Source organism: Pan paniscus, chromosome 12 (genome assembly GCF_029289425.2).
Source record: "Pan paniscus chromosome 12, NHGRI_mPanPan1-v2.0_pri, whole genome shotgun sequence".
Taxonomy (NCBI): Eukaryota; Metazoa; Chordata; class Mammalia; order Primates; family Hominidae; genus Pan; species Pan paniscus.
The window spans coordinates 103483165-103498410 of record NC_073261.2 but is presented as its reverse complement, the minus strand read 5'-3'; the positions used below and the strand labels follow the sequence as shown (position 1 = coordinate 103498410).

General features: G+C 46.3%; 1 non-coding gene across 1 annotated transcript in view; it reads right to left on the bottom strand.

Moving 5' to 3' along the window:
- Positions 1 to 4294: 4294 nt before the first annotated feature.
- The window catches only part of LOC117979007 (uncharacterized), a 299614-nt gene continuing 288662 nt past the window's right edge, over positions 4295 to 15246 (bottom strand). Inside the window, exons 4-6 of the transcript XR_008955283.1 lie at positions 5169 to 5235; positions 4804 to 4935; positions 4295 to 4436 (exon numbers count right to left, since the gene is read on the bottom strand). This is a non-coding gene — a transcript (uncharacterized LOC117979007). The remainder of the gene's footprint in view (positions 4437 to 4803; positions 4936 to 5168; positions 5236 to 15246) is intronic.

The following is a 15246-nucleotide window of genomic DNA, read 5'->3' as shown; positions in this document are numbered from 1 at the left end:
TAAATAAATAACAAAAGACTGATACACAGAATATGGGATAGTTAAGATGCAGGAGCCACTAGAGAAAATTGGAGACACTTTCCATTTTCCTTCTCTTCTTGCCACAGTGTTGGCCTTATGGGTGTGGCTTCTTCATTGTGGTGACTCTTAGTGAGCAAGGCTCTTCCTTGGGCTCCAGGCATCTGCTGCACACACAGGGTTGGGGCAGTCTTCAAGAAGACACTTTCCCAGCTCGCAGAATACCCACAAACTCTAGGAGAAGCCTTCTCCAATTTCTCAAGGGGATGGGAATCTTTGGGTTGCTCCCTGATGTACGGGGGTGGTAGTGTCACTGGTATGTTTCCCACTGTGTTTCTCCCTGTGTCTGTGCATCATGGCCACACGTCTGCTACCCAGCAGCTCTTTTAAAAGCCCTACCTTCGAGGTCCTTCTGAGCTCCATGGGCAGATTAGCCAAGGGGCAGCATAGCCCACTGGTGAAGAGCAAGACTTAAAGAAGCGTTGCTCAGCATGGTGGCTACTGAGCACTTGAAATGACACGAGTCTGAACTGACATGTGCTGTAAGTATGAAATACACACAATTTTGAAGAGTTAATAGGAACAAATATATCACATTAATACTTTTCAATATTGATTACATGTCAAAATGGTAACATTTTAGATTGGTTAAGGAAAACAAGTTATTACAGTTAATTTCCCTGTTTATTTTTAAAATGTTTTTAATGTGACTACTACAAAATTTTAAATTATGTACTGGGCTTGTCATTGGTGCCTTACATCTTATTTGTATTGTGCAGTGTTGTTCTAGAGTCAGACTAACTGGATCTGAATCTTACCTCAGCTATTTGATAGCTGTGTGACTTTGGCCATGTTATGCAATCTCTCTGGGTCTTAGTTTCTTCATTTCTGTTTTTTTTTAAATGGGGAGTATAGCGGTTGTGAGTATTAAATAATTAAATTTGTAAAACAATTGCAACAATGACTAGTGCACATTAAATGCTAGATAAGTGTCAAATAAAATACAAATTAGGAAGTGTCCTTCTTTCAGTTCCCCTTCCCTGGGGCATTCCAGGGCCTGAGATGCTCTCTCCTCCCTGTGTGAGTGCTGAGTGCATCCAGGAGAAAGTGCCTCTGTGGGCTGAGAAGACAGGAAACAGAACTGTGAAAATAAGAGTACACCCATCCCTGGATTGATTACCTGTAGATGCAGAAGTGATCACCCACGGCAATTCCAATCAGAAGCAGGAAATTAATTAACAAGGAGAAGAGGCAGGTCAGGAATGGATAACCAAGTGCCAATACGGTGGAAATTGTGAGTGTAGAAAGTTACCAGAGTTGACCAAGGAAGAAGTCACCTGTGGAAACTTGCCCCTGAATGCTATGGCCCCACACCCCTCATCCTGCCCTTGGCTGAGCTGACCATGGGCCTCCTTTGAGTTCCTTCTAGTTCTGTCTCTAGGGCCTGAATTACCAGCCATTCGTCTAGATAAACTTTCCCTCAACTGCCCAAGTTTTACTCACCTGTACATTTATCATGTGGTCGGTGGGAAATAATTACTTTCTCACTGGAGGACACTTACTTATCTGAGGTCACATTTTTTTCAGTGTTTTACAAACAGGTGAAAGTGTTGCTGCCCCATCACACCATGGCCCATTTTCCATCATTATCACTTTTTGGCTTTAAGATGGGTGCTTTATTCTGATCAGACATCCAAAGTGAAAGATAAATAATCCCCAGGAGTCACTGCTTCAGACATGATCACCTAACAACTGGGTAGGAATTAAAAAGACTAGAATTAGAGGGGAAGGGACCAGATACCAACAGGCACCAAAGATCATTTTGCATTTATCTTCCTTCTTAGGAGAAGGCCTTCACAGGTTTCCCCCACCGTCTTCAGTTCCACCTTGACCCTCTTCATCAGACATTCAGTGAACACGATGTGCTAGAGATGGACACACTCCGATCCATTTGAAGCAGGCTCTCTTCCCACTCTTACAGAACAAAGGCAGACAAGAGCTCACAGCCTGAGAAATTGGGATCTAAACTCTTATATCAAGATCCCCAGGCACCTACGTCTGATACCTTTTCCGTCTTCCTGCCCAAGTTATCATTTGGCAATGACAATCCTCAGGCAGAGTACAAAGGCACTCGTGTGTCTGGCCTTGTACTCCTTTTGCTCTCAGATGGGAATAATAATTCATGCTATGTCATAGTTTTATCACAAAGTGCTAATAAAACAACATGCATGAAAGTGCTTTGACATAGTGCTTTGACATCAATGAGGTTCAAAGGACAAAGAATAAACCCGCATGTGTCCCTTATGTTTTGAGACTCTGTATAATTAGCATTTAAGAAAACCCTGCCTGACCTGCTTTTCCACTTCTCCCAGTGAGGCACTGCAATATTCTCTTCATTGTTGGTAATTTTAAATTGTCAACTGGGCCACAGTTCTCAAGGTCACCTTGGTGGCCTTCTTCTGGCACCTCTCATATGGAATTTTCTCAGCCCCCTCCTCTTGGAGTAACCCAGACACTCTCATCTTACCTCCCACATCACACTTTGCTTCTTAGTGGTAGCACCTGAATCTGATTTACTCTAACATCTGCCTTCCCTCCTGACCAACAGTGCCTAGTACAGTGCTGTGAATAGAAAACACCAACAAATATTTCCCAGAGAAAAGAGCAATACAGTCCCCAAAGAAAAAATAAGCTCTTCTGCATCTTTGGCTATGGTTTAAAAAGTACAAGGTCAGCTCTTACACACATGCACACACACACACACACACAGACACACTTCATTAGGAAAAACAGGGCCTGTGGGCTCCAGTTTACCTGGAATTGTATCTAATCTCTTACCACAAAGCTTCTGATGGGCACTTGGTCATTAAGGTGTGGCCTGATGTCTTGGAAAAGCCTGAGCTTCCTGTTAAAAGGGAGAAAGTGAGGATTCCATGCCTCTGCCTGCACTCAGCTCTAAGTCTTTGTTAGAGAACAAAGACTTTAGGGAACTGTCTGCCTGTATTGTGTGGGTTCTGTTTTCAAGGACAAAAAATATTAACTTAAGGGGAAAAAGTCATTTTGAGAATTTTCTTTAGTAAAATTAAATCTTACCTAGAGCAACTTTTCTTTCTCAAGCAGAGAAGTTCAATCACCCACCCCCAGCCTTCTGAATAGCAACTAAGAAAGATAAAACCATTTTTCTGCTCTGAGATTATTAGCGATCAAGGGCACTAACGAGGGGGCATATGAGCAGCTGGCTTACAGATGTGTATTTAAGATGCTTGAATCTGCTGCTTAGGAGAAGCTGGGAGGGGCTGTCTGGGAAGGAAATGGGCAGTGGGTGAAAATGTTCTGAGTACACATGACGACACCAACACCTCGCTCATGGAGAACACGTGAAAGAGCAAGAACTCACAGTGTCTGACCAGGTGTACCTGACAATCCATATACTTGCAACATCAATCATGGTGTAGCATCCTGGTGAGCTTGAAAGAGGCCCTACCCTGTCCCTACAGCCCAAAGGGGCTCAAGTTCAGGTCTGGTGGTTTTTCTGTTCCAGTAGCCCACCTTCCACCACCTCCTGTACCTTCCAATATGCCCCGCCCCACACGCCTGCACCCTGCCTGTCCCCTAAGGTTCCTCCCTCTCACCATGTGACTTGGCCAATTTATGTCGTAAGCAGCCACACTTTCCCTTCTGGGAGGCATGGGGCATTCAGCGCTCCTGTATCATTCCTTGGCCCCACACACAAGCTCTCAGCCTTCTTTCAGCACAGCACAGCCCAACAACCTAGTACTTTTTGTCTTGCACCTGCTATACTGGGGGTTCTCACTCCATTCCTATCCTCTTCATCCTCTTTCAATCCCTTAACAACACAGGCCTCAATGACTTCAAGAAACCAACAAAGAGTGGCAAAGACTCCCCAAGTAAATTATAGAAGAATTCAGTAGAAGACACAAAGGTTCAGTTACATTCATAAGGAACCCATTTATTCATCAGCAAAAACTCACCAAAAGATCCATGAAAAGAATTCAGAGGTCCAAGGAACCTTGATGAGAAAAAAAGGCTCTCTTTATTTTCACAACCTTCTCACTGAACTCTAGCATTTCCTTCAATTATGAATGCAGGCAATAAACCACAGTTTCAGCAATATCTATGATTTGCCAAAGTAGAAATCAGATTTTTTAATATATTATGATTGTTAAGGATTTTTTCAAGCATATGACAGTTATTAGACCTCCAAATAGATCTTGCTTTGTAATGACTTAATAAAGAAGCACACATATGACTGTACCACATACTTGTTTTATTTATATTTTTGATAACTGTATTTCAATATAATTAACTTCCTTTGCAATTCTATGTATTTTATTATGGGCATTTAAAAATGTGATTCTGAGAATGAATCCACAGGCCTCACCAGATGCCAAAGGAGTCTGTGGAAAAAAGGAAAGCATTGGTTGAGAACTCATCCTTCCCCAACTCTCTATAACTCCCGTGCATGCCCCCACCCCGAAGATTCCTGTGACAGGGTCTTAAGCTGCACTGTATGTCTCTGAGCACTTGGACTTGAGTTCTCCTAATGCCTCTAGAAGTGATAAATATCCATGCTCATGTCAAAAGCAGGAAACTCAAAAAGTTTATATGCAGGCCAAGTGCAGTGGCTCACACCTGTAATCCCAGCATTTTGGGAGGCCAAGGCGTGTGATCACCTGAGGTCAGGAGCTCGAGACCAGCCTGGCCAACATGGTGAGACCCCGTCTCTACTAAAAATACAAAAATTAGCCGAGCATAATGGCATACACCTGTAGTCCTGTAGTCCCTGCTACTGGGGAAGCTGAGGCAGGAGAATCACTTGAACCCGGGAGGCGGAGGTTGCAGTAAGCTGAGATCGCACCACTGCACTCCAGCCTGAGTGACAGAGTGAGACTCCATCTGAAAAAAAAAGAAAAGTTTATATGCAGCACGGGAGTAGGAAGAGGGGAGTGGGAAGGACTGAGGAGCCAGGAGCCCTGGTTTCTGGAAGCCCTCAGAGCTCTGTTTCTCTGGAGCAGGGCTAAGCAGCCTCTGCCCTGGCACTGTGGCAGCCAGGTCACCTGTGTCATGCCCACAGGTGGGGAGTCAGAGGGGTCCATAGGAAAAGCCACCTCTTCAAAGGCCCAACCCACCTGAAAATACACCTCCAGCCATGAGGTACCTGCTGATTCCAGACCAATGAGGGCAACGTTCTCTTCCCTTTCAGGAAAAGAAGAAGAAATTCTTTTGTGAACATAATTCTAAACTGGGTGAGAGATATTGTTAGCTACTCAATTCCCTACCCCTCACACTAATTAAACAAGTACTTTGGGTTAATTAATTTGTAGGAAAGGACTATATTGCTGAGTGTACATTTATTTTCTGGGTTTAAACTGCTCTACTTCTCAAGTTAAAATTACTTTGCTTCAATTTTTCTTTCTTTCTCTCACCTTTAACTTGAAGTCTGTTTGCATGTTTTCTTTTTGCAGTTTGGAAAAAAATTTAGGGGGAATAGAAAGAAGGTTATTTGGTCCTTTGAAGAGAGAAATCCTGCTCATGGATTTTCTGCATTTAATTCATTGGAGAGAAAAGAGTGATTGAGTGAACAGAGTGGGAAAGGGAGGGACGAAGAAAGGCAAAGGGGGCTTTAATCTTCTCCCAGTGGAGGCAGGGCAGCTGCCTTCAAAATCCAGGGCACCTGGGACCCACGAGCCTTTGGAGACCCTTCCACAGCCAGGCCATGCTTGTCTGACCAGAGAACACTGGGCCACAGCTTCCTAAAACGGCCCAGAAGAGGGGAGCATTGGGCTCAGCCAGAAATGCTCCTGCCCTCCCAGTGCTCACTGCCTCAGGCACTTTGATCAGAGGAAGAAAAGCTGAGAACTAAGAAATCATTCAGAGCTCAAGCTGAGAGGGGGAGAGCTGATAAACCAGGGAAATACTCTTTGTAACATGAGCTTGTATTTCTTCCTTCATCTTTAGGCATAAAGAGAGGAGGCAAAATACATGGTCATCAATACTGGGTGATAAATGCTCAGAACTTCTGGGTCAGCTCAAGGGCTCACTCCAGCCTGCAAAAGGGAAAACACCTGACATAGGGCATGCATCGAGCTGAATACACACAGACTCCCACCGCTATTTCCCACTGCAGAGCCCTCTGGAAATGTACTCCTGACTTTGGGCAGGACCAAGATGTCAAAGGGCTGGGAGTCCCACAGGTCAGTAATTGGGATTCATTTCAGTTCAGTTTATGAAAATCAGAAACTTTAGTACTTAATAAGTGATAAGCGTTGTGCTATAGAAATCTAGGACCAAAAGATCTATAGCAGATGGGGTGCCCACACACCTGTAAACTGCCTGAACTGGGCCTGGTTAATATCCTTTACAACTCTCCAATTATAACAAATTGATAAATATATTATAACTAATTGATAAATGGTATAAAGACTGTACTCACCAGGTCAAGGATGGCAAAGATAAGTGAGTGATTAACTGGGACCAGTGATATCCAGGATGACTTCAGGGTAGAGGTGATAAGCTCAGTTTTGATGTATGAAAAGGAGTTCCTTGGTAAAACACAGGGGGAAATGATCCTCTATACAAGAGAAAGAACCAATGCTAACACACAGAGGTGTGAAACATCATGGTGTGTTCAGTAGTTAGGGTTGACTGAAGTATGATGTCTGGGGAGGTGGGAAGACGAGAGATGAGTCTGGGGTCAGGTCAATAAAGGCCTGTGCCACACCAAGCCTTGTTTTCTGGGGATTTTATCCTGGTGGAGTGGTTTTAAACAGAAAGTCACATGATCAGAAGTGTATGAATGTGAGTGTGCTATGCACACGCATGCTGGCAACAGAATCAGAATGGTATGCAATACAATGATTTTTCTTTTTGGACATGCTGATTTTAAAGCACCTCCTAGGGACATGGAGGGAGCAGTGGGATATATGGTCCCACGGCTCAGGAAGGGAATCTGTGCTAGGGATGCAGATTTGGGAGCTGCCGGACTGATGGTGGTGGTGGAAGTCACAACAAGGAAGAAACAGCCATGAAACCGCACCTCTGGACTCTGACTCAGCTGGGTAGCTCACTGCTCTGGAAATTCCTAGAACATCGGGCTTTAAAGAGTCCGTAGAGATTAGCCCTTAACCCTCATTTTGCAGCTGCAGGAGCTGAAGACTAGGGGCAGCTCTGGCCCTAGCTTTCTGGTCCCTGACTCCCACCCTGGTCTGAGACCTGACCTGCTGCCCCACTCTATCTAAAATAGGACAAGGGAAGGAAGAGAAAGGGGAGATAAGAAGGACGAGGTGGCAAAGGTTTGATTTAGAGGGAGTCAGTCACAGCCAAAAAGATGAGGTGAAGACAAAGGATATTAACCAGGCCCAGTTCAGGCAGTAGGAGGAAGAGAAGGAAGCTGTAGTCCCCCACTAAATGGAGGAAAGCCTCAACCCCTTTCCTGCACTTAAGAAATCTCACGCAGCTCTGATAAGGGAGCTGCTATCTCTTCCAAGAAGCCTTTCCAACAAGCAGAGACGGAGCCACCTTTCCCTTCCCTAACCTGCATTGGTATTTCTTGCATGGCGGTTTCCATATTTGGTCATGAATTGAAATTATTCATGGGCACGTCTCACGTTGCTCTTGACTGTGGATTGATGGATATCATTGTCTGAGCCCCTAGAACTGAGCGTGGGCAGCCCTGCTACAGAGCGGGGGCTCAGTAGATGAAGCTGGAGGAGTCGAGGCTCACTGGGAAGACACGAGAGGGCAAGGCCGGCAGAACCAGATCCACGGATGAAAAATGTGAGTAGACAGACAAGGAAAACCAGAGCAGAGTTTGAGAAAAACATGGGGTTGCCATCTCCCTGGAGGCCTATCCCAGCTCCCCCTGTTTGAGTCACAGGCTGAAGAAAGCCCAGGTGACTTGACACCCGTCATACCAGCTCTGGCAGAGGCAGGACGGGATGATCTAATAGATATTTTCCAGCCTTCATGTCTATTATCCCCAAACAAAATGACATGTGCTTCTGAGTAGCTCCTCTCTGGTTATGTGCACTATAATTAAGCACATAGTACACACCCACCTAAGTCTGCACAGAGAGGGTGGGAAAGCCAACCCTGGCACAGCAAAACTGCCTCACTGAATCAATGCGAAGTTTCTACATCAGACTGCTGGCTGTCAAACTCATCTGTCCCACGATGGCCTCTGAGAACTCTCAGTTAAGCTCCATTCAAGACCCCAGGGAGTTGGGGAGGGGCACTGGGCTAGGAGGAGTGGTACCAGGACTCCAGCCTCTGTTCTGTCACTAAATGGGGCCCCTTTTCTCATCTTGGAATCTCTATTTGTTCATCTGGTCTACCCACCTGGCTACCCTCCCTACTCATGAGCCCTGGTTGTTCATGGTTGCTGCCCCTGCATGGCTCTGAGATTGGACCCTTAGGGCTCCAGCAGTCCCCAGAGACCCATGACAGCCCCACCCAGGTGTCCAGAGGTTGTTTTGTGGATCCCAGCAGAGGCATTCAGTAGGGCCTGGAATCACAGCATGATTACTCTCCCAGACCCAGTCCTAGCCCAGGCTGGAATCTATGTCTTTTATCAGGGGCACTAGGTACTGTATTGATTCAGTCTTGTCCACCCAGAAAACCCAAGGGCCTCTGCCAGGCTGCAACAAGCTGAAGAACACTTATTGCAGACCCTCAAAGAGGTCCCTGGTGACCAACCTCCCAAAACAGTCTCTGCTGATTTCAGGCACCCAGACGTGCCCTGGGGCTTCTTCACCAGTGTAACCGGACTCGGGACACCTAATGCCTTCAAAGCTCCTTCCCTGCTAGGTCTTTCAGGAACAGATCATGTGCATCTCCTTTAGCCCTAGGCTGACCCCAACATCTCATGCCAACTGTTCCCCAGAGTCTGTGTGATTTTGGCTGGCCAAGTGCAGGCCAGACTTAGGGAAGGAAGATTGTGGAAGGAGAGATTGAGTGGCATCCAGCAGTGGTAGGAAGAGATTTGACATCTGTAGAGTGTCCCTAAGCAATCAGGCCTCCTGTCCCCATCCTGGAAAGTTGTCATATGTGCAAGAGGGAAACAGGAGACCATGGCCCTGCCAAAACCCAGAGAAACACCTTCAGACTGGGGAGCAAAGCTCAATATGGCTGCATAGTGTACCCTAAAACTTAAAGTATAATAATAATAAAACTAAAAAAAAAAAGCTCAATGTTAAGTCCTGTGATTCTTCCTCCCTCTCTGACATCCATCCCCTCTCTCCACCCCTTAGTCACAGCTCTCCAGGCATGAGGATTTCAGGCTCCTTCTTACTCCAGCACAACCCTACTGCAGCAGCCAGAATGACCTTTAAAAAGTGGCCTCTTCACAATGTCACCTAGCTATAAATCACAGGAGCTCCCCATCTCCCCTGGGAGAGAAGATCCATGAGCCTCTTCTCCATATCCCCATGGCCACTCCAACACAGCACTTCTACTGTCATCCCTTACTCCTCCCCTCCTGTATTCTGCTCCCAGGCCAGCCCACGAGTTCTACTTGTATCCTTCTTTTGCCATCCCTAAATACCCAATGATGCCACTTCCTCCATGCCCAGCCACACCTTGCCTCCCCCTAGGAAGCCCACCCTGACCTTGCCAGCTCATTCCTCTGCCCAGGACTCTCCCTGGGCCTCTGGGGGACAGTACCTCTTGGCCATCTCTTACATGGTCTTATGAATTACAGCATCCAGCTCTGTCCTCCAACTCTACCTCCTACCCCTTCTCCAGGCTGGAGAGATTGTTCAGCACCCCTCATGTTGCCAGAGTGGGATCACTAATTCTTCCACTGCCCTTACTATCTTGTGAGCATCCCTGCTGGTCTCTGACCAGAGACCTGCCACAGGGGGAACCCTACACAGTCCAGTCTGTTTTTCTCCATTGTCTTTTCTGCCTTCTGACATAGTATTTATTTATTTATTGCGTGTTTAATTTATGTCTTTCTCTTCTTCTCAAAAACATAGCTGCATGAGGAGAAGAATGTTTGTCTGTTTTTGTTCACAGCTGTATCCCATATCTGGCCCAGTACTTGACCCATGGCAGGCACTCTATAAATATCTTTAAACAGGGCCAGGCATGGTGTCTCCTGCCTATAATACCAGCACTTTGGGAGGCAAGGTCAGAGATCACTTGAGGCCAAGAGTTCAAGATCAGCCTGGGAACATAGCAACAGTGTGTCTTAACAAAAGATACAAAAATTAATCAGGTGGTGGCACGCACCTACAGTGCCAGCTACTTAGGAGGCAAAGGCGGGAAGATCCCTTGAGGCCAGGAGTTTAAGGCTATAATGAGCTATGATTGTGCCACCACACTATCCTGGGTGACAGAGTGACACCTTGTCTCTAAAAAATAAAAAGTCTTTGAACAAATGAATGAATGACTGGATGAATGTATGTTATCATAAGCAGCAGCCATGCAACATCCCAGTGTAGGTAGATTCTTTCCACGTGAGACCCTGGGAGAAGCTGAGCTGAAAGATTCTTGGCCTAGGTGTCAGGTTCCCTGAGATCTGGGTGAGCAACTTTTTCTGTCTGTGCCCTCAGTTTACCTACCTAAAAAAAATCAGGAGCTGACAGGTGCACCACTGCTGAGTCTGTCAAGAGCAACTCCTCATCAGCAGCCCACTCCTGCCCACTCGCTGAGATCCCAAGGCCTCCCCTGTAAACTACCCACAGGCCTTCGCCTAAGTCTCTAATTAGTAGCTAGTCTTATAATCATTCTCTCTGGTCAATACCACATTCATTATGGGCTTTCAGTCATTTTATTTCCCAGACCAAGGCATACACAGAACATGATACTCAAAGAGAGGAGGCAGCCAGCTGATGAGGCCCAGTGCTTGGGCTGTAAGGCCGCCTGGCTGCCAGAGGGCTGAGGGGCCTTGGGGTCACACCCCCTACCCCTCCTTCCACAGCGACAGTGGATGTCTTGCTCTGGAATGCAGTGGGTGTTCCCTGGTGGTGGTGGTGGTGGTTTCCTGCCCCAGCCCCTCGCACCTTCCACACACACCTCTATACTCATTGGTTTTCCTTCTTGCCTAGACCAGAGTTGCTCTTCCCTTCTTTCTGTGCCCTGTAGGAAGAATTCAAACAAGGCCCAGACTCCAGGGGTGGGCTACCCCTTGCAAAGTTTCAAGGGAAGTGTCAAGAAGGGCACTACTAACGTGTCTGTCCATCCATGTCTTCCCATGGGACAGAGAGAGCCCGCCTATGTGATTCGATTTTTTTTTTTTTACATCTAGACTTGAGGTTTATATTGTTATTTCTACTGTGGGGATCCAGTTAACCCACCAGATCAAATTGAAACTTTTTCCCAGAGAGCACTGCTTTGGGGGTAGCCCTACCCGAAGTCTCCATGAGTGAGTGGAATGGGAGCTGAGGCCTTAAAAAGTGGGAGGCAGGATTTGAGTACACAAGAGGAGAGAGGTTGGAGGGAATTTCAGCAGGGTAGGGTGAGAGGTTTGAACACGGACATGCAGCAGGCTTTGGGAAGCTCTTTTTGAGTTGAAAGTTTCTTGACACAGACTACAGCTGCCTCCATGAAGCCCATACTGCTGTCTAAAGGGCTATCTACGGGGCCTGGCCCACACATCAGGCATGATGTCAAGGCCAAGAGACAGCTTAGGGAGAAAGTTAGTATGTGCAGAGGTTAGGAACACAGGCTGTAAGCCAGACCACTTAGGTTCAAACCTGGGTGTACCACCACCTACTGGCTAGATAACTAGTCAAGTTTCTTAACCTCTCTCCCCATCTGAGAATGAAAATAATTGAGCACCACCTCACAGGCTTGCTGGGGCAATTAGATAACAAAGTATGAGCAAACCCTTAGGCCCACACCTGGGACAGAAGAAGCGCTCAACAAATGCTAGCTATTAGTATTATTATAATTACATATTCCTTCCCATCACTATTGCCCTTCACCACCACCACCACCAAACATAGCCCAAATGATCACACGTGGAGCCTCAAGACACACCTTGGGCCTCCTCTTCAGCCAGTACACCTCCTGCCACTCCTCTATCGAAATTCTGCAACTCCTCTGAGGCGCCAGGTTCTGGTTCCAAGGCAGCCAAGTCCCCAGGCTCTGTCTGGGGTCCCCACTGTCCTGTCAGTGAGAAATTACAAGGTAGCCTCCTATCAGAAGAAACCAGCCACACGGACGAGGAGATGCTCCCTGAAGGACACTGGGAAAGTTACCAGGCAGCCGCTCTAGGAGGAGACCTGAGGATCTGACTCCCCATTGGGGTTGTAAAGTCCTTGTCTGAACCCCAGGCCTTCCTCTTTGCCATCTCTTCCTTCTCTGGAGAAGCTGCACCCAGAGCAGTCAGCTCTGCTGACCAGCTCTGCTGGTCAGAGCCTTGCACCCAGGAGCGCCAGCAGTCTTTCCAGACCAATCAAGAATCCGCTTCAGATGGGGAAAACCCACTACTACCCATCTCCGGCCTCTAGTCTCAATGATTTCAACTGCCAGAAAAAAAAAATTTATGCAAATCAGGGCCAAATTGAAAATCTGTTCATCACTTCTTCTGGTGCCTGGGGTCCCTTGTTGGGGAATTTTTAAATGGCTCAGCTCATCTGAAGCCAAAGAAGAGAGAGGAGACAGATGGAGTCACGCGTTTTTACAGAGATTCTTAAGAATTGTCCTTGTGGAAACCCCTCTGCCCATCTATGCTGTGGTGAGGAAGTCTCATTCCATGACCGGCTCTTACTAAAGATATTTCTCCCTGCACCTGACAGCTCGGGCATGCTTCTGTGGGGACTCGCTTGCGTGGTGGCCTTCAGGAGAGGCATTTCTCATACCACTGGCTCAGAAAAACCCAAGGCTTGCTTATTGAAAAAGCAATCTTTCTGCTGCCCAACAGAATGCAAAGCATTGGTTTTAACCACTCCCCTCCGCCACCAAAAAAAAAGTCCACCTGTAAAGGCACTTCTTGTCAATTAAAACTGACTCCACCCAAAAAGTGGAAAATGTGGTGTGAGCCAGGCTGTACCCAACACATTTATCATGTGTCTGCACAAACAGAAGATCTAATTTAAAGAGCCCTGGGGATTCCCTTTGCACGACATCTTCTGAGCAGAAAGTCTTATGGGCATTGAATTTGGCTGCAGAATTTGACTCAAGGTCTGGTCTTCAAATACCCTGCAAAAGGAGCAGGCTCTCAGAGGCTGCCCTTGGGACCATGATCACTTAGCAAAGCCCTCCCTTCACTCGGTGTAGTAGTCGGGGCTCTCCAGAGAAGCAAAATCAATAGGATATAAATATATACAGAGGGAAAAAGAGATTTATTTTAAGGAATTGGCTCATGGGATTGTGAGGGGCTGGCAAGTCCAAAATCTGCAGGGTAAGTCAGCAGGCTGATAATTCAGGTAAGAGTTATGTTGTAGGCTTGACTCTAAATTCTGCAGGGCAGCAGGCTAGAAATTCAGGCAGAGTTTCTATGTCACAGTCTTGAGGAGAGTCTTCTTTTTCTCTTTGAAAAACCTTTGTCTTTGCTCTTAAAGCCTTCGGTTGATTGGACGAGACCCACTCACATTACGTAAGGTGATCAGCTTTACTCAAAGTCTATGATTTAAATCACACATTTAATAAATACCTTTGAAGCAACATCTAGGCTGATGTTTCACCAAACAACTGAGCACCATAGCCTAGCCAGGATGACACATAAATTAACTGTCACACTTAGCATGTTCCTTCCACACCCTGGCCACACACCTAGCCAGTCTGCCCCACCTGCACCCTGGTAGTGCCTGGCTCCCTCTCCTTGGGCACACATGCTCACTCACAGCTCTATGCTTTTTCAAGCAGCCTCTCCCTCTCCCACTGTAAGGCACTCCTCCCCCATCCCTTGCCTGTTCAAACCCTCCCTTTACCCTCTAACACCCAACTCCAGCTCCACTTCTCTGATGGAGTCTCCCTCCTGGAATGTCCATAGCCTGCAGCCAGACTTGGATCACACACCTCCTGAACTCCTTTTTCCTCCTTTTGTCTCATTTCTGAATTAAGAGATTGGTACACACACCTCCACCTCCCATCTAGAGGAGGGCTGGGAAGATGAAATGGATGCAATTACTTGACTGGAGAGGATTTTCTCTGCAAGGAAGGAAAGCATAATGATGGTAAATGTTGGATTAAAAAACAAATGAACAAAATCAAAACAGAAAAAGGGAAAGCCATGAAAACCCAGAGGTTGTTCTGACTGAATTGAGCTATAAATACAAGTTGAAGAGAGGTCGGTTAAAGAAGGTGAGTTCATTGTAGATAAATACATTCAATAGCTCCTATTCAAGCTAATCTGTGAAAATGCAAATTATTCTCTGGCCCTGCAATAGGAGTCACCTCAGAACTGCAGATGGGGCTTCCGGCAGACATGGGGACAACATTAAGGGAGGACAGAGTGAGTCACTCCATGAAGACCTCTCCAAGCAAATGAGTTCAAAGTTCTGCTTTTAATCGATTCAGTGTGGGATATCACTGGGCAGCATTTCCTCTGAAGATAAGGACAGCATTGATTATCAGACAGGGAACCCTGAGGAGCAAGGGGCCTGCGCCAGATCAAAGGGCCAAAACCAGCTTCAAGAGGGGCGTGCTGGCTGCTTTACCAGAATGAGTACAACTCCCAGCTCAAACCCCAATCCCTGACAGGCAGGAGAGCCTAGAGCCAGCCCACTGGGAGCCAGTCACCAGCTTGCAGGAAGGAGTGGAAGAGGAGGGAGATCCACAAAGACTAGGGGCATTTCTGAATGACAGAGTATGGCAAGTCTCAATGTTTGCTGTATTCTCAATTAACTATTAATATTGTTGAGCATGAAAAAGTGTTACATGCCCTATGCTAAATGCTGAGGAAATAGCAGACAGCCTGGGATCATGCCTGTAGGAGATGCATTCTATAGCAGGGAATAAAGACATTGGGCAAGTCCAGGTTGAGAATCCCTTATCCAAAATGCTTGGGACCAGAAGTGTTTCAGATTTCAAACTTTTTCAGATTTTGAAATATGTGCATACACGTAGTGAAATATCTTGAGTATTAGATCAAGTTTACACTCAAAGTTCATTTATGTTTCATATACTCCTTGTACACAGAGCCTGAAGGCAATTTTTTAATAACTTTGTGCATGAAAGTTTGTGTCAAGTACTTACATGTGGAATTTTCCACTTGCGATGTCATGTTGGCACTCAGAAAATTTCAAATTTTGGAATGTT